The 25,646-nt window shown below is 39.7% G+C and overlaps 1 protein-coding gene across 1 annotated transcript in view; it reads right to left on the bottom strand.

Annotated features, from left to right (window-relative positions):
• Positions 1-23,523, bottom strand: part of LOC120526306 (ras-related protein Rap-1A) — a 118,057-nt gene extending 94,534 nt beyond the window's left edge. The window contains exon 1 of the mRNA XM_039749435.1: positions 23,429-23,523. The gene's annotated coding sequence lies outside the window, so the exon portion shown is untranslated. The remainder of the gene's footprint in view (positions 1-23,428) is intronic.
• Between the last annotated feature and the right edge of the window lie 2,123 nt (positions 23,524-25,646).

Genomic DNA, 25,646 nt, shown 5'->3' with positions numbered 1-25,646 from the left:
GCTTAAGAGATATCTGAAATGCAATGGCATAATAATTATGTTCTGAAAGTGTTCAATTAGATTAGATTAGAAAAACGTAATTAGTCCCTGGGGGAGAATTCAGATGCATACAGCAGCAGAAACATAAAAAATAAGGATACAGACTCACAGGACAGAGGATACGGCCAATCAATCAATCAACCAACCGATAAACAAAGTCAATAAAAAATAAATGTAACAAGTACATCAGTTGGAAGCACTGAACTGCCTGAAAGGAGTGGGAGAAAAAGACCCCCAGACACACTTCTTAACACACCATGGTGAAAATGGAGGCGATGGCAGGGATATTTCATGATGGCCTCCAATTTGGCCATTGTCCTTTTTTCACAACAGTTGCTAGTTTGTCCAAAGTTGGCTCTGTGATGGAGCAGGCTTTCCTGATTAGTTTGATGCATCTTTTGAGCATAGGTTGTATTCCCAGGAGACTGCGTTGAAGAACACCACACTGGCTACTATGGACTGGTAAAAACATTTTAAACTGCTTGCTGCATACTTCAAAAGACCAAGGTCTCCTTAGCCAGTCCAACTACCTTCTTGTACATCTCCACTATATTATCAAACCAGTCCAGTTTGTTGTTTGTGGGAAATAATCAAGACAGACATTTCAAGCTAAGTTAGTTCAATGACTTCACAATGGCCCCATAAGCCAATTAAACAATAAAAATAAATAAATAACACAACAACCTGCCTACCAGGACACCCCTACTTTTACCAGATGAAACATTCTATATTAGAATTCACAGTCAGTAGCAAATATACTGGAACAACAAGGTAAAATTATGGTTTGTACTCATAAAATATGCATTCTAGGTGAAAAGGTAGAAAGTACAGAACGTCACCTTATGTTTCTGGGGAACATTTTACATCTACAGCATGTCATTTTTCCAGTATTGTCATGCTGTGTTTAGCCCCCATTTCAACTGAGCAGAAGTAATAAAATAAAGTTGGTCAAAATGACTATTTGGTCGCATACTCGTTACACACATAAATGAATGTGATGCATTGACATCAACAGACTCCCAATACCTTAATTTGGTATCAGCCAAGCGTATATGGCAGCCTCTTCCAGATGGTGCTTGTTGTGGGGCTTTTCTGATTTTACTTTCTGCTGTTGGTTCAGTAGGTAACATGCATTTTCAACTGGCTTTAAATCAGGGCACTCACTTTGCCAGTCTAGAAGTATCCACTTTCCACTCCTTGATTAGTGGAATGACAGCAAACTGGAACTTTTGAGCAAAATACCATGAGACGCATGTAAAAAAACAAAACAAAATATAAAGCAAAAAAAAACCAAAGCCCAACACAATAATCATGGTTGACAGAACAACAGGGTCAAAACTGAAAAGCACACTCGAGGAAAGAGCACAAAGATAAACTTTTAATATTAAATCGTGATGTATCAGCAGACCGGAATAAGGATTTGCACTCATAGCCATCCTTTAATCCCAGTCTCATTTTGATTATGCATGGGTCCCCGACCTCAGAGGCCATGCCACCTAGCAAAGCTGGAAGCAGACCTAATGATGGAAATAAACACTTTGAGAACCCCAAATCATGACAGTAAGGTGGGCACTACGTTTACTGTTGTTGCCTTGCTGTATTATGATCCTTCATTCACTGCCCTTAAAGACATTGGTTTAGATTTTATCCTGCCGCCACCACCATCATCATCATCATCAACAACAACAAAGACCAGTAAGCCAGTTCTGGAAGCTGCCATGTATGCTCAAGCCATGATGCTACCTACTCCATGCCTGTGCTTAGGATTATTAACAGTCCAGCTCTTTCTATTTGTCTGTTTTATTTAATTCAGTCTGTTATTAGATGCAACTGAGAAGGCAAATTTCATGTTTTCTTGTGTAAACATGACTAAATAAAGAAACCTTAAACCTTTCTCCACACTTTTTCTTTCCCATCACTCCTATAAAGGTTAATCTTTACCTCACCTGTCCATAAAGGATTATGTGAATTTCCCCTTGGGATTAATAAAGTATCTATCTATCTATCTAAAGCTTTGCTCCAGAATCCTTCAGGTTCATCTTTGTATTGCTTTGTGAATTCAAGTCTGTTCTTTCTGTTCTTAGTGCTGATATTTGCATGTTGTAGTGTTGTTGCTCTTTTTCTTCTATAAATGGTGAATGCTGACACTTTCACCTCTGCACCCTTTAGACAGTCTTTTACAGTGGCACCTCGGTATATGTCCCTAATCCGTTCCAGATCCTTGGACATACAGCAAAAAATTTTTCCCATAAGAAATAAAGGGAAAATGATTAATCTGTTCCTATGAAGAAAAAAAAATCCTATTATTGGCATATTATACATTGATGGGGTTGTATAAAATAATTTAAACACTGCTTAATACTAAAATACATAAATACAAAAGCAGTTTGATAAAATAAATGAAAATTTAACCTCACTTTACTTTGCTGAAAAGAGTCAAGTGCCGCTGGCTGATTTAATAACGTCTTTGTTTTTCACAATCGTAGATACCGTCATTCACAGCATACGGTATGCAGCAGCCAAGTCCCGGATACGCTTGCCACCTTCACACTTTTCAACAATCTCTTTATTCACCTCCATGGTGATCCTAACCATTTTCTTCGTTGCTTGGCTCTTCTCATTAACTTTCTTAGAACTTATGGTTAATGAATTTACTAAAAATTTACGCAAAAAAAACCACAAAATCACATGAAAATTCACAGAGAGATATAGCGCGGGTTGTTCACTAAATAGTAGCAACTGGCGTACTGACGCTAGTGGGCAGTTGTGTCGTGACTCATTTTGACCCATGCAAGTTCTAGCACGCGAGTCGTATTCCAAACAAAGGTCGTATACCAAGCAAAATTTTTTGCATCCAAACAGGAAGTATACCAAGTTGAACTTAATTCCAAAGCGGACGCACACCGAGGTACCACTGTATTTCTTTGGGTATTATTTTTGGGTTTCTCTTCATAGCTCTAACAAATACTCGTGTCATCATCTGCTGCGGTCTTCTGGGCCAACTTGCTTATTCCAAATTGCTTACACCTCTAGTGGTTTATTTGTTTTTTTAATTTATTCCATACGGTTGATTTTGGAATGCCCAGTTTTCATCAATGGCTCTGGAACTTTTTAATGTCACTTTTAAAATTGCCTCCTTTTCTACGATGGTCAACTTTCTAATGTTCTTTTGACGTCAAATGCAAACCCTAGTGACTACAACCAACCATGCACATTCAGAGCTCTTTTATATGTCAAAACTAGGGAACACCTAAGCCATAAAAATCACCTGCCAGTCATTTGCACTAATACTTCTGGGAACTAAACACAACAAAGGTCTATTTTCTAATATTGTTTTATAGAAAGCTATTTCCCATGAATAAAAGCTGACATCATCTCGCCTAGAACACACATTTTATGACTGTGTAACAAAAATAACACACATCACCTGTCTCAGTATTTTTGCTTCTCATTGTAGACATTCTTTAGTGAAGGGCGATATACTACATGCAGAACACATTACAGGGCAGACAGTCAAACTGAAAAACCAATGCTGACGTTTATGTCACTTCTTCAAACACACAAGCACTTTACAATTGAGAAGACAGAGGTCACCACATGAACTTCACTAACTGAACTTTTCTGCTATATCAGCCAAAGATATTAACAGTGCCCTCCATAATGTTTGAGAGAGAGAGAGAGAGCGATACAGATGTGAAAGGCAATATATGAATGATAGAGAGACAGATACAGTATATAGATACATATATATACATATATATATACATATATATATATATATATATACACATACATACATATATATACATACATATACATACATATATATATACATACATATACATACATATATATATATACATATAGATATATATATATATACATATAGATATATATATATATATAGATATATCTGTCTATCAATCATATAGTGCCTTTCTTATCTCCCTCTCTACATAGATAGATAGAGAGACAGAGGGAGATAAGAAAGGCACTATATGATTGATAGATAGAGAGATATGAAAGGCACTATATTAGGGGTGGCAAACTCCAGGCCTGGAGTGCCACAGTGGCTGCAGGTTTTCATTCTCACCCTTTTCCTAATCAGTCACCAGTTTTCACTGCTAATTAACTTTTTCCCCATCACTTTAATAACCCTGTTAGAAGAGTTCAGCCCTCTGAATTGATTCTTTTCTTCATTAAATGACAGCCAAGCAGAAATGAGATGTGAAACGAGCTAACAGATGACCAGCTAAACTGGAGCTTCGAACTCCAACCAATTTCACTCCAATCACTTTCTTAATGAAAAGCCAGTTCTTGCTGTTAATTAAACCAGTTATTTAATTCCATGGCTTGCTGCTGCTCTCATTCTGCCACAGCATACATTTCGAAAACTGTTGTTTTTCTGTTCTTTCTACAAGCATCAAAATGTTTTTGGCTACCTGAGAGATCAGCCTTACCAAGACCATCACCTCTCTTTAATTTCAGATATTGTGTAATGGGCACAGGGGAGCTGGTCATGTGGTGGCTTGTTTTGAGTCTCATTATTGTTTGGCTGATAATTAAAGAAAAGGAAACAACTATGGGGCCTGAGTCAAGTTAATTAAAAGAAGTAATCAGCAGCAAAAACGGGTCACTAATTAAGAAGATGATAAGAATGAAAACCTGCAGCCACTGCGACACTCGAGGCCTAGAGTTCGCCACCCCTACACTATATGATTGATGGATAGATAGATATGCATATATTTCAGTTACACCATGTAGAAATGGCAACATGGCCCCTTTCTTTTCAGGGTACCATCATGTTTGGGACAATTGGCTTCACAGGTGTTTGCGATGACTCAGGTGTGTTTCGTTGCTTCATTAGATATCTCGGCTTGCTTCTACCCTTTGGAGTCTGCATGTTGCCACTGTTCAACATGAGAACAAGAGTTGTGTCAATAAAAGTTAAAGAAGCCATTAGGAGGCTGAAAAACAAGAATAAAACCATTAGAAACATCAATACAACCTTAGGATGACCTAAACCAACTGTCTGGGATATCATGAAGTAGAAAGAACGCACTGCTGAGTTCAGTAATTATGAAATGATTGGTAGGCCAAGGAAGATCTCCACTGCTGATGACACAAGAATCCTAATCTCTCTATAATAAAAAAAAACTTTTGGGATGAGACTTTTTTCCTGCGATGAGACGTGATCTTTTGAAGAGAGACACTTTCATGTCCAGCGAGACGGTCAAGTCACGTCAAACAACCTTTGGAAGCAAGTCCCGTGAGACGGTGACTTTAGCAAGTCATGCCCTACTTGCAACCATTTTCAAACAAGACCCCTCAGTTGTTGGAAAGCTTTTGGAAGACACACTTCCTGTGCTCTCAGCACTTAAAAATTTTATACGTTCCAGATGACACGTCAACAACTAAGCGAAGAAAGAGCAGTGCATCGAAAAGAGACACAAAAGAGTTGGAGAGAAAAGAATACAAAAAAAGAAAGCAAAAAAGAACAAAAATAATCTATGTGCAAATTCTGAAAATGAGTAAAGTAATACTCAGCCCATCCCATGAGACTAGACTGTGCCAAGAGATTTAACCACGCCTGGGGCCGGGAAAAAAAGAAAGTAGAACTTTGTAAAGAATTCAAAAACATTGGCATGGTACACATGCAGAGCAGGTTAGAGATAATGGAAGTAGGAAAATTCGAAAGTGTCAAAAAAATGATAGCAGAGATCGCATTAGCGCAAACAAATGAAAAATATTACTCGGTAAAATAACGGAACAGCGAAAAGAAATCGAATAGTGTTTGAGCATGTCTGGGGGAGAAGAGAGACAAGGCAGTGAGACAACAGGACAGCTGCTGTGCAGGCTTTTAAATGTTCGAAGTGCCGCACGAGATGCAGATCACGCAGCACGGCAGGAGCAGCAAGCCATCAGCTGATCGAGCAAAGAGAAGGTTAAAAAAAAAAAAAAAAAAAACAAACAAAAACTGTGTTTCCCATTGTATCATTGTATTGTATTAAACAGGGTTTTGGAGGAGCGTCTGCGTCTCCTTGGGGTGTGTTCAGCCCCCCTTGTTCACAACGGCACATAGTGCTGGTGGGGGGAGAGGGAAGTGTTGGCGAGCAAAGCGAGCAGGGGGCAAAGTTATGGTAAAGAAAAATCCCCAAACGCCAGTGTGACAGATCAGAAAGAGTCTTCAGGAGACAGATGTGGATGTTTCAGAGATGATTATTCCCAGAAGACTTCATGAACAGAAATACAGAGGCTACACTGCAAGATACTGACCACTAGCCAGCCATAAAAACAGGATGGCCAGACTGCAGTTTGCAAAAACTTACTTACAGCAGCCTGCAGAATTCTGGAACTGACAAGACAAAGATTAACCTGCATCACTGCGATAGCAAGAGCAAAGGGTGGAGACCAAAAGGACCTGCCAAAGATCCAATGCATACCACCACATCTATTGAATATGGTGGTGGGGGTTTTATTATGGCTTGGACATGTATGGCTGCCACAGGTCCTGGCACACTTCTCTTCAATGATGATGGAACTGCGGACGACAGTGGCACAATGAATTCTGAGAACTATAGAAACATCTGATCTGCTCAAGTTCCAGTAAATACCTCCAAAATCATTGGAGAGTGTTTCACCCTACAGCAAGATGATTCAAACACACATCCAAACGGCTAAGGAAACACAGGAGCTTTTCAAAGCTAAAAATCAGGAGTGGTCTCCCATAGACTTACTCGTATACTCAGATATGAGGATTGAAATTTGAGGAGTAAACCGCAAGACGATGATTATATTTTTATATGATGTACATTAAAGAACCATCAACAACAAAACAAATCAAATTAATAATATATTGAACAATTATTATAAAAGTAAAGTTGAATAAATCAGACTCTGTAGCTGCATGAATAGAAAAGTACCACTTCCAGTTAACGAAATTGCTCAAAAGTTGATAGAAATCTACGTTTTTGTACCCAATACTCGTATGCAAAATTGAAAGCGTTCCAAAAATGGTATTTTCGGACTCGGGGAGATCTAAAACGTCAAGATTCATCAAAATCTCAAGGTTGAATTTTTGGACGATTACAATACTTCCCCTATACTTCATATACGAGAAAGCAAAAATGCTAAATTATTGAATGGCCAAGCCAGTCGCCCAATTTAAATTTAACCGAGCACGACATCCATATGTTGAAGAGAAAAACTGAAGGGTACAAGCCTCCAAAACAAGCAGATTTGCTGAAGATGGCTGCATTAGAGGCATGGCAGAGCACCGCCAGAGAAGATCCTCAGCACCTGGTGATGTCTATGAATCGCAGACTTTAAGCAGTGATTGCATGCAAGGGATATATGACAAAAGTACTAAATATGACTGCTTTAATAAACCTGCCATTGCAGTCTGTGCCAAACATTATTATGCCCAGAAATGGGAGAATCAGGTTAAAAAAAAAAAACAAAAAAAAAAGTGAGTCATTTCTACATGATGTGAATAAAATGTATCACCTTAAATGAAAATCTGCAATGTGCACTTTAATCACGTCTGAATTGTTTGATTTGAAATTTTTAACTGTGGAGCGCGGGGGAATCAAGGAAAATTGTGTCTTTGTTCCAAACACTGGGCACTGTACAGTACATTGAAGTCTTGGGTAAAGAGCATGCATGAAGCATTTGTAATCGTGCCTGGTGCTTCCAGGCACATTCTATCAATCCTTTTCTGACAATGAGTCTTTCATTTATTCCACTATAGTGTCACTGACTGCTGGAGACCTTTCTGAAAGTGTTACGCAAAAGGGAGAAACCAACCCTGGAGAGGCCATCATTTCATCACAGGGCATGGTCGCTCAGTAACAGTCATACATCAACCTAACTCTGCAAGCTTCTATGATGTGTGAGGAAACCAGAAAAACAAAACATTTTCAAACCAGCTTGATCCAATTTGGGGTTTTTGGTAAGCCACAGCCCCTTCTTAGCAGCACAAATTGAGGACCATCCAAGGATGGGATGCCAGTCATTCACAAGACACATTAACACGCACACAGGTCTGATCTGGAGTTGCCAGTCATCTTAACCGCCATACCTTTGGGATGTGGGAGGAATCCAGGACATCTAAAGAAGACCTACCCACACAGGTTTGGAATTTAGGCTTCTGGAACAGCAAGGAAGCAACGTTAAATCACTCTACCACAGTACCATTCATAATGTTTAACTTCTGTATTTAATTTTTGAAAAATATTTACTACAAGACTGAACAAAATGTGGTCATCTGGGCCACCGATTACAGACAGGCCATCCAGGTCAGAGTATTAGGGCAGCTGCAGGCTAACCCAGCATTCATGAGACTTTTCTTTCAGTTTCATAAATTATACTTTTAAGAATTATGAACTCTATCCCATTGAATTTCATTTCTAAGATACTTATCATCCATAGGTGAAATTATAACTCTCCACTCATAAAGGATAAATGGAGCAGTCCTAGACTTGTTAATGATCCTAGCAAAAAAAACAAATGATAGTCAGGTCTCAGTAGCATGTCCATTTATCTTTATACTTATTCATCTGTCACTTTAATTGAAATTGATCTATGAATCTTAACTTCAGTGGGTCTGAGAAGGTTATGTCATGTTACACTAATCAGTCTGCAAGAATACAGGGCAAGACTGAAGCTGACTGTGCAGAACAAATTGATCCTAAACTAATCGCTCAATGGGTAAATTTAAAAAATAGAGTACAGTCTTGCACCGACTTGTGGCTCCCATTTGGGACCAGCCATTTGACCGTATGCTGGTCAAAAATTTTACAAGCCAATGCAATGGAGGCTCTATTGGTCTGGCATGGGTCACGGGTACATGTACTTTTAACATCTACTTTACCGTCTAAGTCAGGGATGTCAAACTCCAGTCCTGGAGGGCCGCAGGTTTTCATTCTAACCATCTTCTTAATTAGTAACCAGTTTTTGATGCTAATTAACTTTAGTCTTAGCTTTAATTAGCTTGACTCGGGCCCCTTAGTTGTTTTTTCCTTAATTAGCAGTTGGACAATAATGAGACATAAAACAAGCAGGACATGACCAGCTCACATGTACCCATCAAACAAAATCTGAAAATAAAGATGAAGGTTTCAGTAAGGTTGATCCCTCAGGTTACCAAAACATTTTAGGATTTCTTGGAAAAAAACAGGATATCAACAGTTTTGGAAATGTCTGCTGTGGCAAAAAGAGAGCAGCAACAAGCCATGGAATAGAATAATAGGTTCAATTAACAGCAAGAATCGGCTTCTCATTAAGGAACTGGTTGGAATTTGAAGCCCCAATTTAGCTGGTCATCTATCTGTTGGCTCGTTTCATGTTTAATTTCTGTTTGGCTGTCATTTAATAAAGAAAAGAATCAACTCAGAGGACTTGATCCTTAAAAACAGGGCTATTAAAATAGAGGAAACCCACTGCGGCCCTCCAGGCCTGGACTTTGACGCCTGTGGTCTAAGTACTGATGTTTCAGAGCAGTCATGCTTGCTTCCAGTTTATGGCAGAAAATAATATGCTGTCTACTGAAGACAGTGTGCTGTACGAAGGGTTCAGTAGCATTTTTTTTTCTTTTTCCCATTCTGCTTTGGTATCTAAAATGTGAGGTCCAAAGCTCTCATGTTCCTGCCAGGGCTGTGGAGTTGGAGTCGAAGAGTCGGAGTTGGAGTCGAAGAGTCGGAGTTGGAGACAATTTTGGGTACCTGGAGTCAGAGTCGGCAAAAATGTATCAGCTCCTAATAAATTTAAATTGTAATGAGAAAAAAATACAGCAAATTCAAATGTCCTATTTCACAAACAATAGTCATAATTAAGTACTTCTCTGATGTAAGAATAAAGTCCAGTGCATATTTGTGTTACTACTAGTGTGAAGTTCAGCTGAGCTATTATGCAACCTGACCTTCACATATTGTAATCTGGATTATGGTACAAGAAGTGTTTTCATTTTATTTCAGATATAATGTGTTTAACAAGTTCATTTGAGTGCGTTCAGAGGTGCTTGTCTTTTATTTAAACTGGCCAATATGGTAGAGAGTCAGCTTCCTAGCCAGTAGTTCTGTGGTTAAATGACGTGCATGTTGCCTTCCTTCCAGGGCTGTGGAGTCGGTAGATAAATCCTTCGACTCCGACTCCTTAGTTTCTGGTACTTTTGACTCTGACTCCCTGACTGCTCTGTATTTAATATGCTAATGTATTGTCCATGTTGATTGAAGGAAGGCAACATATACGTATTGGCCAGTTTAAACAAAAGATAAGAACCCCTGAACACACATCAGGCCATAGCACACACTCCCACCTACATCATTACACTTGTTTACACTGAAATAAACTTGTTAACACATTATATCTGGAATAAAATGAAAACACTTTTTGTAATGTACCATAATACAGATTACAATCTGTAAATGTCACGTTGTACAGGGTGGTCCAGATCTAATTATACAATTATGAAAAGACGAACACATCGCACCTGATGTTCGACTGACAACCGTCTCCCCGCCATTTTGGAATGCAGGGCAGGTGCTGCCATCTATCAGCAACAAAAAGAATTTTTTGTGAATTCTCTATGTAATAAACTTAAGTTACAGCGTAATGAAAATTGCCCAATTAAATCTGGACCACCCTATATAATAGCTCAGCTGACCTTCATACTAGTAGTAACACAACTATGCACTGGGCTTTATTCTTACATCAGACAAGTACTTAATTTTGACTATTGTTTGTGAAATGGGACATTTGAACTTGCTGTATTTGTTTTTCATTACAATTTAAATTTATCGGGAGTCGGGAGTGTGTATATTTTTGCCGACTCCGACCCCAGGTACCCAAAATTGTCTCCGACTCTGACTCCACACCCCTGCTTCCTTCAATCACCATGGAAAATACATTAGCATATTAAATACAGAGGAGTAGGAGAGTCGGAGTCAGAAGTACCAGAAACTAAGGAGTCGGATTCGAAGGAATTTATCTACCGTCTCCACTGTCCTGGTTCCTGCAACATATTCATTGTCCTTCGGGATGAGCAGTAAACAGTTGTCAGCTCTCCTGCCCCTACGACTAAAGACAAAACCAAACCAGTTTCATTACATTGGTGCGAGTTGCAGACTGCTTGGCGGGAGTCGCTAGACATGTCACTACATGACCGGCTTCTCAGAAGCAATGCCGTTGACTGCCTTGGACTCGATAAAATTATCCAAGTGAAGGCTACAAATGTGAAAGTCATGTAATGTGACATGCTAGTTTTGAGATTTCTGATATTTGTTGTTTTTAAACATCATAAAGCATTTACAATCAAATCAGAGTTTCAAAAATTCTTGTAAATGCTTGCTATATTTTTTTTTTAATCTAATTGTGTACATGTTTCAGTCACGTAGATATGCCCTCAAGTTTTAGTAAAAGAAAGGAGTGTACCTTGTCTCAATTGAGTCATCAAAGATTTATCTGAACCGGGGTGAAAAATGTGATCTAATCAAAGTAGAGGTAGGGTTTGTATCGGCTTGCGAGTCAAATGAATCTCTTTGGCTGGCTAGATTTACTCTGTAGGCCTTACACTGTGTAGCCTCTGAATGAAATGTACCCTCCTACCTATTTCTTCATAAGTCATGAACAACATCTTCTGGGATTTACCCTCCCACACGTTTGTCACCAATCAAGAGTGATGTCACTTCTGCAGAAGTAATACATCTTCATCTCTCTTGTCTCTTGTAGCAGAACAGAAAAGACTTTTCACCATAGCCGCCCATATCACTAATAAGAAACTTACAATAAACCTGAAAAGCTCAAGATTGTTAAAAAATGCACTGAGATTTTAATTCAGTACCAAGTTATATAGGTACAATTTTGACATGTAAATATTTAAGTGAAATATCCAAAGCCATTAAAAGAAACATAGTAGATCTGTATTTCGAAAGGTGGCAGATAGAATTTACAGATAAGAGGAAAATGGGGTTATCAGAGGAGTCAATCAGGGGGCCGTCCTTTGACTCCTACGCTTTCTAATTTATGATAACGACTTTAACGGTGACACAGGGAGTAAACTTGTGAAACTAACAGATGTTGCACAAATTCGAAGAATTTCTGGACTATCTTTAAAACTGGGAAAATGCTTGGAAAACAGTGTATGGCAGAAAAGTATAAGGCGCTACACCCCTAGAAAATGGCCAACCCCCAAAAAACCATTTAAGGGCTTATGTTGGCACAACTTTCTTATTCAGACAATCTGCAGAAACAAGTAAAAAGGCAAATTCAAATGTCTATACTGTATATGGTAAAATATTCCATCCATCCATTGTCTAACCCGCTGAATCCGAATAGGGTCACGGGGGTCTGCTGGAGCCAATCCCAGCCAACACAGGGCACAAGGCAGGAACCAATCCTGGGCAGGGTGCCAACCCACCGCAGGACACACACAAACACACCAAGCACACACTAGGGCCAATTTAGAATCACCAATCCACCTAACCTGCATGTCTTTGGATTGTGGGAGGAAACCGAGCGCCCGGAGGAAACCCACGCAGACACGGGAGAACATGCAAACTCCACGCAGGGAGGACCCGGGAAGCGAACCCGGGTCTCCTAACTGCGAGGCAGCAGCGCTACCACTGCGCCACCGTGCCGCCCTGGTAAAATATTTTTGAATATAAATCCATACACATTGTATTCCCACTCTAGGTAATATAGCAAAGGGACAGAACACATGCAGGTCAGGTCACAAGAATACGAAAAGAGACACAACTCCTTGGGAGTTGTAGTCCTAATGGAGAACCCTGTCAGAGTACTGCCACAGGGAACTGTGGGGGAAGAGGTCTCCTATACTTTCAGGAAGTTCTGCCAGACTCGAAAGGGGTTCCTGGGTGTAATTGTGTAACATAGGAAGTACTGCCAGGTCTGGGATAAAGAAAGCCACTTGACCTTATTCACGTGAGTCGGGAGAGGAGTAGGATAATGCTGAATTGGGAGGAGTAAAAGGAGAAGAATCATATTTTGCTATTGAAAAGAAGACGTGTGTGTGTGTGTGTACAGGTATAGACTGTGAATAAAAAAAAAAAGCCTTGAATTCTGAATCCGTGACTGTGGTCTTTCGGGCTCACATACACAGTTGTAGATGTTGCTGTAGATGTAAAGACTGGAACATGTAGATTGTTATTTATGGGATGCTACGGGAGTTACAACAGAATATTTAGTGCCTCTGTGTGTGTTATATATATATATATATATATATATATATATATATATATATACATATATATATACATATACATATATATACACATATATACATACATATACACATATACACTGTATATATACACATATATATATATACACATATATATATACACATATATATATATATATACACATATATACACACATATATACATATATATATACACATATATACATATACATATATACACATATATACATATATACACATATATATATACATATATATATATATATATATATATATATATATATATATATATATATATATACACACACATACAGTAATCCTCGCTATATCGCGATTTGACTTTCGGTTTCACTCTATCGGATTTTAAATGTAAGCACATCTAAACATATATCACAGATTTTTCACTGGTTCGCTTTCTGGACAATGGGTCTTTTAATTTAGGTTACATGCTTCCTCAGTTTGATTGCCCAGTTGATTTCATACAAGGGACGCTATTGGCGGATGGCTTAAAAGCTACCCAATCAGAGCATGTATTGCATATTAACTAAAACTCCTCAATGCTATAAGATAGGCTTCCCGCGCTGTGCTTGTTTGCTTCTCTCTATCTTTCTCGCTCTCTCTGCCTGACGGAGGGGCTGTGAGCAGAGGGCTGTTTGCACAGAGGACACGGACGCTCCTCTACAAAATGCCGCTTTATCGCGGTGCTTCTGTATACTTAAAAGCATGTATTGATTTTTTGATTGTTTGCTTTTCTCTCTCTCTCTCTGACATTCTCTGCTCCTGAAGCGCTCCTTTGAAGATAAGATATGTTTGCTTTCTTTTAATTGTGAGAAAGAACTGTCATCTCTGTCTTGTCATGGAGCACAGTTTAAACGTTTGACTAAAGGGTGTTATTTCATGTCTAGAGGGCTCTAATAATGTTAACTGGGTGGGAGAGTTTATAAGGGCTTAAAATATATAAAAATAACCACACAAACATATGGTTTCTACTTGGATTTTCACCTATCGCGGGGGTCTGGAACGCAACCCGGATCGAGGAGGATTACTGTATATATATATATATACATATTATATATATATATATATATATACACACACACATATATACATATATATATATATATACACACACATATACACACATACATATATATACACATACATATATATGCCCGGATACCACAGATCCCTGCTGCCTTTCCTCCCCTCAGCTGGTTCACCACCTGTGCAATCTCAGCGAGACTGGGTGTTTCACAGCTAATTGGAGAATCAGCCTCGAGAACCGTAGACCCAGAGATATCCAACGTCCTGACCGGAGGATCAGCTTTGAAAACCTGCTCAAAGTTCAAGTCTAAGTGTCTGGAAATGGTGGTTTCATTTGATAGTGACAATTCACTCAGCTGTCTGGCACGTTTAGTATTAGCCTTGAATTTTACTTGCAGTGTCCCAGTAGAACTTGCGTGTGCATATATCAGAGACCGTTTCCTTCTGATGGCATTCCTGCATGTATGCTGTGTTTTAGAGGTTTGCCCCACATATACTGCTAAGCATGTACTGCATAGAATGCAATTTCTTGTCTCCAGCTGACATCCTGACAACTTTTATTTTTGGACACCATGCAGCCATTGCTGATGTGGTTTTCTATGAGCCTGAACACATACATATGTCTGATAGAAAATTGAAATATGGACAACAACTTGGAACTCCATTCAAGGATGCATCCCACATTACTGCCAACACTACCTGGATAGGCTCACCCACCTAGTACCCCAACCACAAAGTGAAAAAAAATCGAATAGAAAAAAGAAATAATTAAGATGTAGAGTGTACCAATACTTTATCTAAGTCAGCTGTCAACCTCAAATTAACAACACAGCTAGGATAAGATTAATGTAAGAGGATACCAAGAATCCAATGGCAATTTTAAAAGACTGGCAGGCCTTCCTGTCAAAGATTATTTCATCTGCACATTTCACAAGTTTTTTCAGTTTTCCCACAATTGAGGGTTGTATGGAAGGGTGGCAAAACAGAAAAGCCACTACTCAAAAAAAAAAAAAAATCCCACACAACAGTCTCATTTGAGGTATACTAAATAAAAACATGACTATGGAGATATGGGAACCATGTGGAGAATGTTTTGTGGTCTAACACAAACCAAGTGACAGAGAAAATTCTGGCCTGCATACAAAAATCCTACATTTAGTTAGCACTCAATCCAGTACTGAGGACTTTAAAAGACAGTTTACACTTTCTCTGTAAGGCTGCAGAAGACTGATGTACTGTGTATAGTCCTACATAAGAGCAAAGAAGGTTGGGGTGTTATGCGAGAGTGTCTGTTTGGCGGCAAATCCCACCCAGAATCCAGCACTCCCATGGCCTCCACGACCTTCAATTTATATAGATAGACATATAAGGCACTATATAATAAATTTTCAGATCTTCGGGATTTACAGGTAGTACTTTTAATATTCAAATTTAAATAAGAATAAAGAAGAACAGGCAAATTTTGATGGTTTACATTTGATATCTACTTGCTTATCTAAAGCGACTTACAAAAGAGGTTAACATAGCTGAGTAAACATCAGTCTGGGGGACTATTTTGGAGCAAGTGTTACAAGACAAGGTTACAAAGTTGATCATCACAACTGAAGAGCTCCAAGCCAAACAGAACACAAAAACGTGTTTTGTTGCATCAATCTACCAAAGCCATTATCAACGGCACAGATATTTACCAAACAAGAAAGTCTCCAGATGGTTCTTACACATACTGAGGGAGTCCTGCAGCTCAAACGGAAGTGAGCAGCTCGGAGATACGCTGGAAAAGAGTCTAGGTTGACATCTGATGCCACGCAGAGGTGGTATCACCAGACGCAGCCATTCATCAGTGGACCGGAGTGGGTGAGAATGAGCAGAGGACCTCATGAGTGTCTCCATATGCATGGGTTTGATGAACCTAATAGGTGCTGCTGCAGGTAGACAATGCAGTGATCTGAATAGGCATGTGTCCACCTCGGCTGGTTGGATACAAAACGGGCCAAAGCATTTGAATCATCTGCAGCAGCTCAATAATATATGCCGGCTATCCAGCCAGCAAAGAGTTGCAGCAGTCCAGATGGGTCAAGAGCAGAGCCTGGAGCATTTATTATCAAATACTGAATGCTTCATTTTTCTAAACGTGTGTATTTATTTGTTCATTTCTGTGACTTCTGTTGCATCTACTGCACTCCTCGCGGATGGAAAACTAAATGAATTGGCACATTGTTTTATTGTCTTTTATTAAATACTTTAATATATCACCTTGTGCACAACTTTGCATTTTCTGTGCCTTCATGTGTCTGTGATGTCACTTGTCGCCCACTGTGCATCTGTAGTTTGAAGTTTCAGAATTTCCACATTCTAAGGTGTTCTGAAAGTCTGACCTCCAGATTTTTGTTCTTTAAATGCAGATAGGCGGCTATCAAAGGCACTATATGACAGATGGGACAAATACAATTCTAAGGTAGGAATTTTGCTTACAACATGAGCATCTACTGTTACATTAGCCTATCCATCAAGCTTAAACTACTATATTAGGATCGAGGAAATCCAGCGACAAAACCTATAAAGAAGATCTAGTGCAATGCATACAGAAATGTGGACAGAGCAACAGTCCACGGCAGGACACTCGCCGTGTAAATTACACTTTAGTCATACCATAGGAAATCACTCAAAAGAAGATTTTACAATACAGTACAACAACATAAAACCAAGTACATTAACCAATATAATACGTATTATGTATAATAAATGTATAGTAAAACAAGCAGGAAGTTGAACAACTTGATATTTAATTTGAAACTAAACACATTGGGTCAAATGGAGCAAACAGATAAGATACTCCCGCGAATGATGTTTCCAATGTCACGTGGCAAGGCACGTGACTTTCGATGCTCACCCCAGATGGAGAATTCCCTATTTGCATTTCAGTCTTTGTTCGGAATAATTGAGTGCAATTTAAAATAAAACTCTTTCCTTCCTTGTTGCAACAAGTAGATTAATATTTTTATTTTTATCCTCAATAAGAAATTCCTATATTTTGCATTTCTTTCATTTTCTTAAACATCTTTTCAATCAAAGCCTTTTCATGACTTTTAATACTAAATAGCATTTGTCATTCTAAGTAATGCCTAGGGAAAGTATATCCATCCATTTTCCAACCCACTGAATCCGAACACAGGGTCACGGGGGGTCTGCTGGAGCCAATCCCAGCCAACATAGGGCACAAGGCAGGAACCAATCGCACCGCAGGACACACCAAGCACACACTAGGGCCAATTTAGAATCGCCAATCCACCTAACCAGCATGTCTTTGGACTGTGGGAAGAAACCGGAGCGCCCGGATGAAACCCACGCAGACACGGGGAGAACATGCAAACTCCACACAGGGAGGACCCGGGAAGTGAACCCGGGTCTCCTAACTGCGAGGCAGCAGCGCTACCACTGTGCCAGCGTGCCGCCTGTGGAAAGTATATATAATATTTAAATAATTTGGATATTTCATACTTTGCCCAAAAACGCCAGGCATTCTATATAATGCCCGCGTTTCATACATTGCCGGTAACATATACAGTATCTCACAAAAGTGATTACACCCCTCACATTGTTGTAAATATTTTATTATATCTTTTCATGGGATAACACTGAAGATATGACAGTCTGATACAATGTAGTCAGTGTACAGCTTGTATAACAGTGTAAATTTGCTGCCCCTCAAAATAACTCAACACACAGCCATTAATGTCTAAACCGCTGGCAACAAAAGTGAGTACACCCCATTAAAATAAATTGTGCATCTCAAAATTTACTTGTGCAAAACCTTTGCAAATCAATAGGCCTGGTCCCACAACTAAACAGATCAGACTGGAAAAAATCAAAGTAAATCAAACAGTTTCTACAGCAGTTATCATTAGACACAGGTCAATGGAGAAAACAGATAGATGGACAGATTGACTTGGCGTGGCTTAATGCCTCTGCGCACATCGGCCTGCACAGATCTGTTTTGGTGTGTGTGTGTGTGTGTGTGTTTCTGTGCGTTCAATTCTTTCCCTACATCATCATCAAGTATGTACTACTGAAAGGCTCAAGAAGCTGTCAGCGATCTTAATGTTTCTTTGAGTTGTGTGCATGTGAGTTCTTGTATTGTATATACATTAAAATAAATTATGTATCTCAAAATTCAATTGTGCAAAAATTTTGCAAATCAATAGGCTTGGTCCCAACACTAAACAGAGAAGAATACAAAAAAAAAATCAAGGTAAATTAAACAGTTTCTACTGCAGTTTTCATTAGACCCAGGTCAAACTGTTTTTGAGGGGTCTGGGGATAAGTACTGGACCAAAAACAACAGGCCTGTTAGCCAGTGTAACTTGTCTGAAGAAGATAACTTCTGAAAAAAATGGACCTATCGTTTGTGCATAGATCATGGCATTCAGGGTGGATCTCTCAAAAAATAGCTTGTTCTAAAATGTTTTCTCTCTCTGCTGGGATGTAGTCATCCAGGAACTCTACACAACATTAAAAAAAATTACAACATGAAAACAGATGCGCACACAGACTCCATTCTAAAGTCAACTTTTCTCAATGTTTTCAACATTATAGTATGAGAATCTTAACTTGATAGAAAAATGTTTGACGTCACCACCAAAAATTCCACTGACATGGAAGAAAAATGCTAAAATTATCATCATCATCAATTAACCACAAAATAATATATGGCTCCATACAGACAGTGAAACAGAACAGAAACTGAGCTCAGGCTTCTAAGCTGTAATCAATGCAACAAAAGAGAGAAAATTTGGTTCTGCTGTATATTTAAATTTTTTTTCATACTGTTGCTGGATTATGTGAATTTCCCCTTGGGATTAATAAAGTATCTATCTATCTATCGATCTAATGGATAAAGGCCATCAGCCTGTTAATTATAAAACAATACTGAAAAGTTATGTCAGGTTTCATTGACTATTTTAAAGCACAGTCTGGTGGTCAATATGAACGTGGTATCCAAAATAAGAAAAAAGCTCTAACGCCTCAAGCTTGTGTTCTCTCTACATCCCTTTGACACAAACAAAGAAGTGTATTTTTGTTGCAAAGATGAACAATTAAGCAACCTTTCTTTTATAAAGTGCTCTTCATGAGTCACAATGAAGCTTTACAGAATAAACAGGATTAAAATATTCAGAGAATGAGGACACATCTATCTCTCTCACACACACACACACATTGTACAGCAAAATAATGTTTAAAATGCTATAACATTCATAAACCTATCTGGGCAGTTTCAAATTAAACACAGTAACCACTCATGGGTTGGCGCCAATCATCACACAGCCCACTGACACATACGTGTCGACACTCACAAGGGGCCAGTTCAGAATTTCCAATTAACCTAATACATGCGTCAAAATCCCACAAAGACATTAAAGAACATAGAAACTCCACACAGATACCGGAATTGTGAGGCAGCAGCGAGAAACCAATTTGTTCAAATGAATGTCACTACACACACACAACAAGTTTAGTGGAAGACAAAGAAAATCTGCATTGAGACAAATAATCAACAAAAAAAGAGGTCTGGGCTGAGGTTATGTAACTTTGTCTTTAAAAATGTCATGCAACCCACATACAATTCAAAAATAGGATTCTATTTTAAAAAAAACAAGCAGTAAAATAATCAGCAGCAGGGTAAAACCACAAACATCAAAACCATAGGAAGTCTCCCTCCAAACGGTGTGGCCATAATACAGAAACTGCCACTCAGAACATATGCGGAATCATCTCTGTTGTGTCATGATATGCCAAGGAGCTGTAAGGAGTCTCAAATGTGAAGAATGTTAATGGAACCGACTGTGTGTGGACATCGTAAGAGAAGAGGCTATAAGACGGAAGGGACAAGTAAGAGATTACTACTGGTGTCATCAACTTTCCTATAAATAAGAATAAGGGAAGAAGTTCTAAGGAACACAGCCACGACAACTGTCCAAATGTATCGGGGACAGAATTCCACAGAGGTGAACTGCTGTTTCCTTGTGGGGCCTTAAAGTTACAATTACATGGAAAAGATTTATTAACCTGGTGATATGTGGCCACAAGAAAAATAACGTAACAAAAGGCCACCATGTAGAGGTCTTAGATGTCTTTTAAACCTGAAACAGAAAGGAAAAGGGACTTTCCAGATCTTCATATGTTCAAGAAAAATGGAAACTCAAAAGTATCTAAAAAAAAACTCATATGTCAGCATATGACAATAGTTTTACCAGCAAAACCCACATGGCTGCTTAAAATGAAACCACGAAGGAAAAAGAAGCCAGGAAGTTCAGATCTTCCATTGGTCTTGACTTGGACCTCTTTGCACTACAGCAGTTTCAGTGATACCTTGAATGCTAGTTAACATAGCAATTGACAATCTAGTAAAATAAGATGACATTTTAATAAAAAAAAAAAAAACACAACAAACCTCGGGTCTTGAAAGTCCAGAGCAGAGTGCCATACCCACATACTTAATGACCTGATAGTTTAAGACTGATGAATGGTTACATTTTGAAGGCCACTGTACCTGGTCCTGTTAGTGCAAACTAGATAGACTGACTTGGTAACACCAATGGTCACTGGAGTCTCAAAGTCTAGACCTGCATCTAAATGGTTTCTCCTAAGCAATAATCCCAAATCCAGCAATAATATAAATAAGAAAAATTACAATTTATAACAAAACACAAATGGACTGCAAGCCCCAAGAAATTTCCATATGCACCAGATTGTAAAAACTCCAGTCCAAAACGTTACGCTAAACCACTGCACTAACAGCCAAGAGGCCAAACTACACTTGATCTTGACACTTTATACCAATTGAACAATTAGGCGACACCCTAGCCTTTGGGCTGCAGAACATAAACTCCAAAGTCTTAAAATAAGAGCATCACTCTCAGCAACACCCTAAATGGCATGCGTTTTTCGTGCCTGAAAGATGACTTGCTACAAAGTCTTTGTGACTCCCCATCCATTTTCCAAACTGGCTTAACCAGACACCCTAAAAAGTCACTAACCCCAGAGGTTCAGAGTAATATGGCCTTTGTGACCTGAACTGGGTGACAGTAACATCTTAAAAGACAAACTATGGGGGAGGACAGCACTTGAAGGCACTCAAGGAACGCAGGTCTCGGTTACCCCAGCATAACTCTACATTCCCAGTGGACAAAAGTGCATTGGTTAGAAAAACAGTCACAACTTCTTAAAACACATCAAAAGGTCTTTATACCCACATGTAAAATTTGAACTTCCAGAAAACCTCTTAACCCTTTGCATTAAAATTCATGATTTTTGATCGCCAATGGCCAGAATATATGGAGTTTCTGGTCTTGACAGTATCACTGACTGGGGGCCAATTTAGCAATGCTAGCTCTCCTAAATGGTTATGTCTTTGAACTGTGGGGGGGACCAGAGCACCTGAAAGGGTACAAGACAAAATGTCAAAAATGTGACACTGTAAAGTTGCTGGACAAACAGTTTACAAATTTCAACACAGGTGAACATACCCACAAATCTAATAAGTTCAACGTTGTCTAAGTAATATGTGACAAAGCATGACCTGACCGAAGCTAGGTGACAATAACACCTTGAAGTATAAAAAAATTAAGGGAGGGCAGCATTCTTAAGGATAGTCCAACGGTCATGTGCAGCAGGTCTCAGTTATCTAGCACAACCAGTGATCAAAGATACATACATTTCAAAAACTTTCAATAACACTTCAACATAACTCTGGGTAGATAGACAGCCTACACGTAAATTTGGACTCACCCCTCCTTGGCTTTACAATTCAGGGTTTTTGACACCTACAGATCAGAATATCACACACTTCTGGTGTTGTCAGTTCAGGCTAAGCTGACAGTATCAAAGACTGCCCAAGGCAAACAACTAAGAAGATGCCACTTCTGAGAAAGAGGAAGAGACAGTCTTGGTTACACTGAATGGCTACAAAACCCAGAGACATTTGTAATGGTAGGCCTAATCACTGTTACTGGTCAGTTCCAGTGACATTACAATGGCACAAAGCTTGACATCTGAAATTTAAGTGTCACTCAAGGATACGTGGCATAACAAATAAAAGGAGATTATTCACTCCATCAAGCCTGTTTGCACAAAGGCTAAGCTGTCCCATGTCTCAATAGTTTGTTCCAGATTCCCATAACTCTTTGTGAGAAGAAGTGCTTCCTGGCTTCTGCCCTAAATGCACTTCCTCTTTATATAGAAGCTAATTCAGACATTTCAAACTAACTGTCTCAATAACATCATAATGAATAAAAATACCAAATTAAATACTACGGACAAGATAGACACCCTCTGAAATAACCTGTCAAACACTGGACCACATTATCTGAGATCTGATGAAAAGAAAGTCTCCAGTCAAACAAGTAGTCACTCCCAGGGATAGTAAAGGTGCCAGGGCACGTCATGATAATGAAAACTTGGCAATAGCCGAAAGGCAGATCCAGCATAAGGGTAGTTTACTCAATAGCTACATCCTAAGTCCCAGTCAACAAGTCTTAATAATATGTTAAAGGTGAACACTTTAATTGCCCCAGAACATCGACAGTCCAGAGTAAGTTTGGACTCCTCGCGTAGTCTTAAAGACAACCTTCTGACAGTCCAGACAGATTAAAACTACAACAAGGCTCTAGGAGGACCAGTCAACGGCTCCAGTCAGATTACAGGACCCTTTAAAAGCAGCAAAGCCGCCAATATGTCAGTCCGAAGCGGAGCGGCACTCCCCGTATCACTCACTCTCCAGGCCCGTCCCCAGCTGTCTGACAGATCACAGGAGGTCGGTAATCCCTGGCACACCACTAATGAACTGGGCCTCGCGCTTCCTTCCGCGTCTCGCAGCTCCAGTGCCGTCAGGTTCGGCAGAGAAACTTAGAGAGACCGTAGACGTGATGATGTACGGCAGGACAGGGCGGCCAGAGGAGCGCCTCTCACAGTCCTCTCTCCGCCATGTTCCGCTGCACCTCCCTTCCGCCCGGCTTCGCAGAGGCCTAGATGGTCGGGGGGTCAAGCCGGGAAGTTCCCCCAGTGACTCCCCGAGTCGCGTCTACTATAGTCCCAAGGCGAAGTATAGCGATCCAATTCGATGGTACTCACCGTCTGTCGCGCTCTCTCGCCACCACCTCCGCCACCGCCGCCGCCTCTCCGCCACTGCCTCCGGATCCACTCCGGGCTCTACGCTGACGACGTCATCACAGCCTCACTCTCGACGCTCTTAAAGGAACCGTGCACGTTGTAACGCCGGGAAAGGCAACTAAGTTGCCAGGCTGTACAGTTTCGCGCCCAGTTGCACTGTTTTTGAACACTTTGCCACGGGAAAAAATGATGCTTTGAGTGTGATATTTTATTATGGGATGCTTTGTCAATGTTATAACATTATTTAAGGCATCGCCAACCACAAACAAGGAAATCATCGCTACTCAAGATATATTTGCATATATCCCTCCTCGTCTTATGCAAAATTAATTCATTTGCATAACGATGACACACCCCATTTCCTTGGTGAACTGTTTTCAAAGCCGCCTACTTTTCAAAAGGTGTACAGTCTAAAAACGCCGGTGTATAGGAGAAACAGAAAGACTGCTCGGGAGACGGCTCAGTAAATCCTTTGAATTAATAAAAGGCCATTGTGTTAAAAGAAAAACTAACAGGTTGCGGTCAGGATGGGCGTCATGGCATTTTGAGGACGGAGAACAATCTCAGACGACTCAGCAGATGTGATTCTGTCCTAAGATGGGAGTTCACATTTCCTGGGTACTGACATAAAACAAACAAAAAAAAAACACATCAAAGTGTCTTATTAGGTGAAAAGATGACTCCGGGATGCTAACCTTTGAGAAACAGTTAAAAAATACTGGCAAATTAAAAGAAAAATAAATGAGCTAAAGAATGTAGACATTGAATGGAAGATGACTAGAAATGCGTATTATGGCTGGAGGAGGGCATCATAACTTGTTGCACAATCTCAGTCAGCCTTTTCACCTTTGCCATGAGCATGATAGGGAAAGCAGCCCATGTAGAATACTGTACAGAGGCCTCCCCAACCAATTCTGGCGAGTGGCAGCCTCCTATCAGAAACTTTATGGACCACTTTACTGTGACCACCACTTCATTGTGAGACAGCAGATGAATCCTTAAGGAACTTGAGAACTTGTCTACAGGGCAAAGATAAACTATTGTATAATTCAGCCATTGACTGGTCCCTTGTTCTGAAGCAGGGCAGGGTCATGGACAAGTTCCACTTTAAATTAGATAGCGCTGCAATTCTATCAATCACTTAGAAGTCTGTCAAGATGAAATAACAGCGGAGGTGTGGAAGTGTTCAAGAAAAAGAGGAGTAGAGGTGTTATGGGATCAAATGCAGAAGATCTATGAACAAGAGAGAATACCAGAGGAGCGGAGGAACAATATGATTCTACTTATTTATAAGGAGAAGGGTGATATTCAATATAGTGGAAACTTTCGAGGGGTAAAGCTGATGTCACACACAATGAAAATTTGGGAAAGGATTAAAGAGAGAAGGCTTATGGAAGAGACCACCACAGGGGAGGAGGAACAACTGACACAGTATTTTTTTATTGAGACATCTCATAGGAAAACACTGAAAAAAACTGTAAGGTGTGCATGTGGTGTGTATTAATCTGGAGAAGATGGAACATCAAGAGGTCTAGGGATGCATGAGACAGAAAGGAGGACCAGAGAAGTAGGTGAGGATTGTCCAGGATATGTATGAGGGAGTGAGGACTCGGGTTAAAAGCAGTGCTTTGGGGTAACAGACAAGATCCGAATTCAAGTAGGTCTTCACAAGGGATCTTCTTGAAGTCCTTACCTCTTTGATCTTGGTATGGATGTGTTGAGTAATGAGACATACAACAAAAATGGGAGAGATATCTCAGAAAGTTCAGGAAAGTAGATTGAAGTGGTATGGACATGTGATTAGGAGAGGCAATGAATATGTGGGCAAAAGAGTGATGAGAATGGAAGTACAGGGGAAGAGAAAATGAGGGAGGCCAAAATGGATGTAAAAAGTCAAAGAAGATCTGAAGGAAAGGGGTCTGACTGGGGAGGAGGAGCAGGACAAAGCTGTTTGGAGAAGGTTGATAAACCACATTGATCCCACAGAGAAGTGGGAAAAGATGAAGAGAAAGAAGACTCTGAAGTCTAAAGCCTAGGAAAGGTCAACTGCAATCTCCAAGATACATCTGCCATCTGAACAACTCTCAGGGAGCTCAAGGCTTGGCTGACAAAGATGGACATCTCCAGTCTACTTGGCAGATTTAAATCCAGGATGATCAGCATGGCATCCTGCCCCAGA

The sequence above is a fragment of the Polypterus senegalus genome, chromosome 3, assembly GCF_016835505.1.
Source record: "Polypterus senegalus isolate Bchr_013 chromosome 3, ASM1683550v1, whole genome shotgun sequence".
NCBI classification, from domain to species: Eukaryota; Metazoa; Chordata; class Cladistia; order Polypteriformes; family Polypteridae; genus Polypterus; species Polypterus senegalus.
This window is presented reverse-complemented; position numbering and strand designations above follow the sequence as displayed.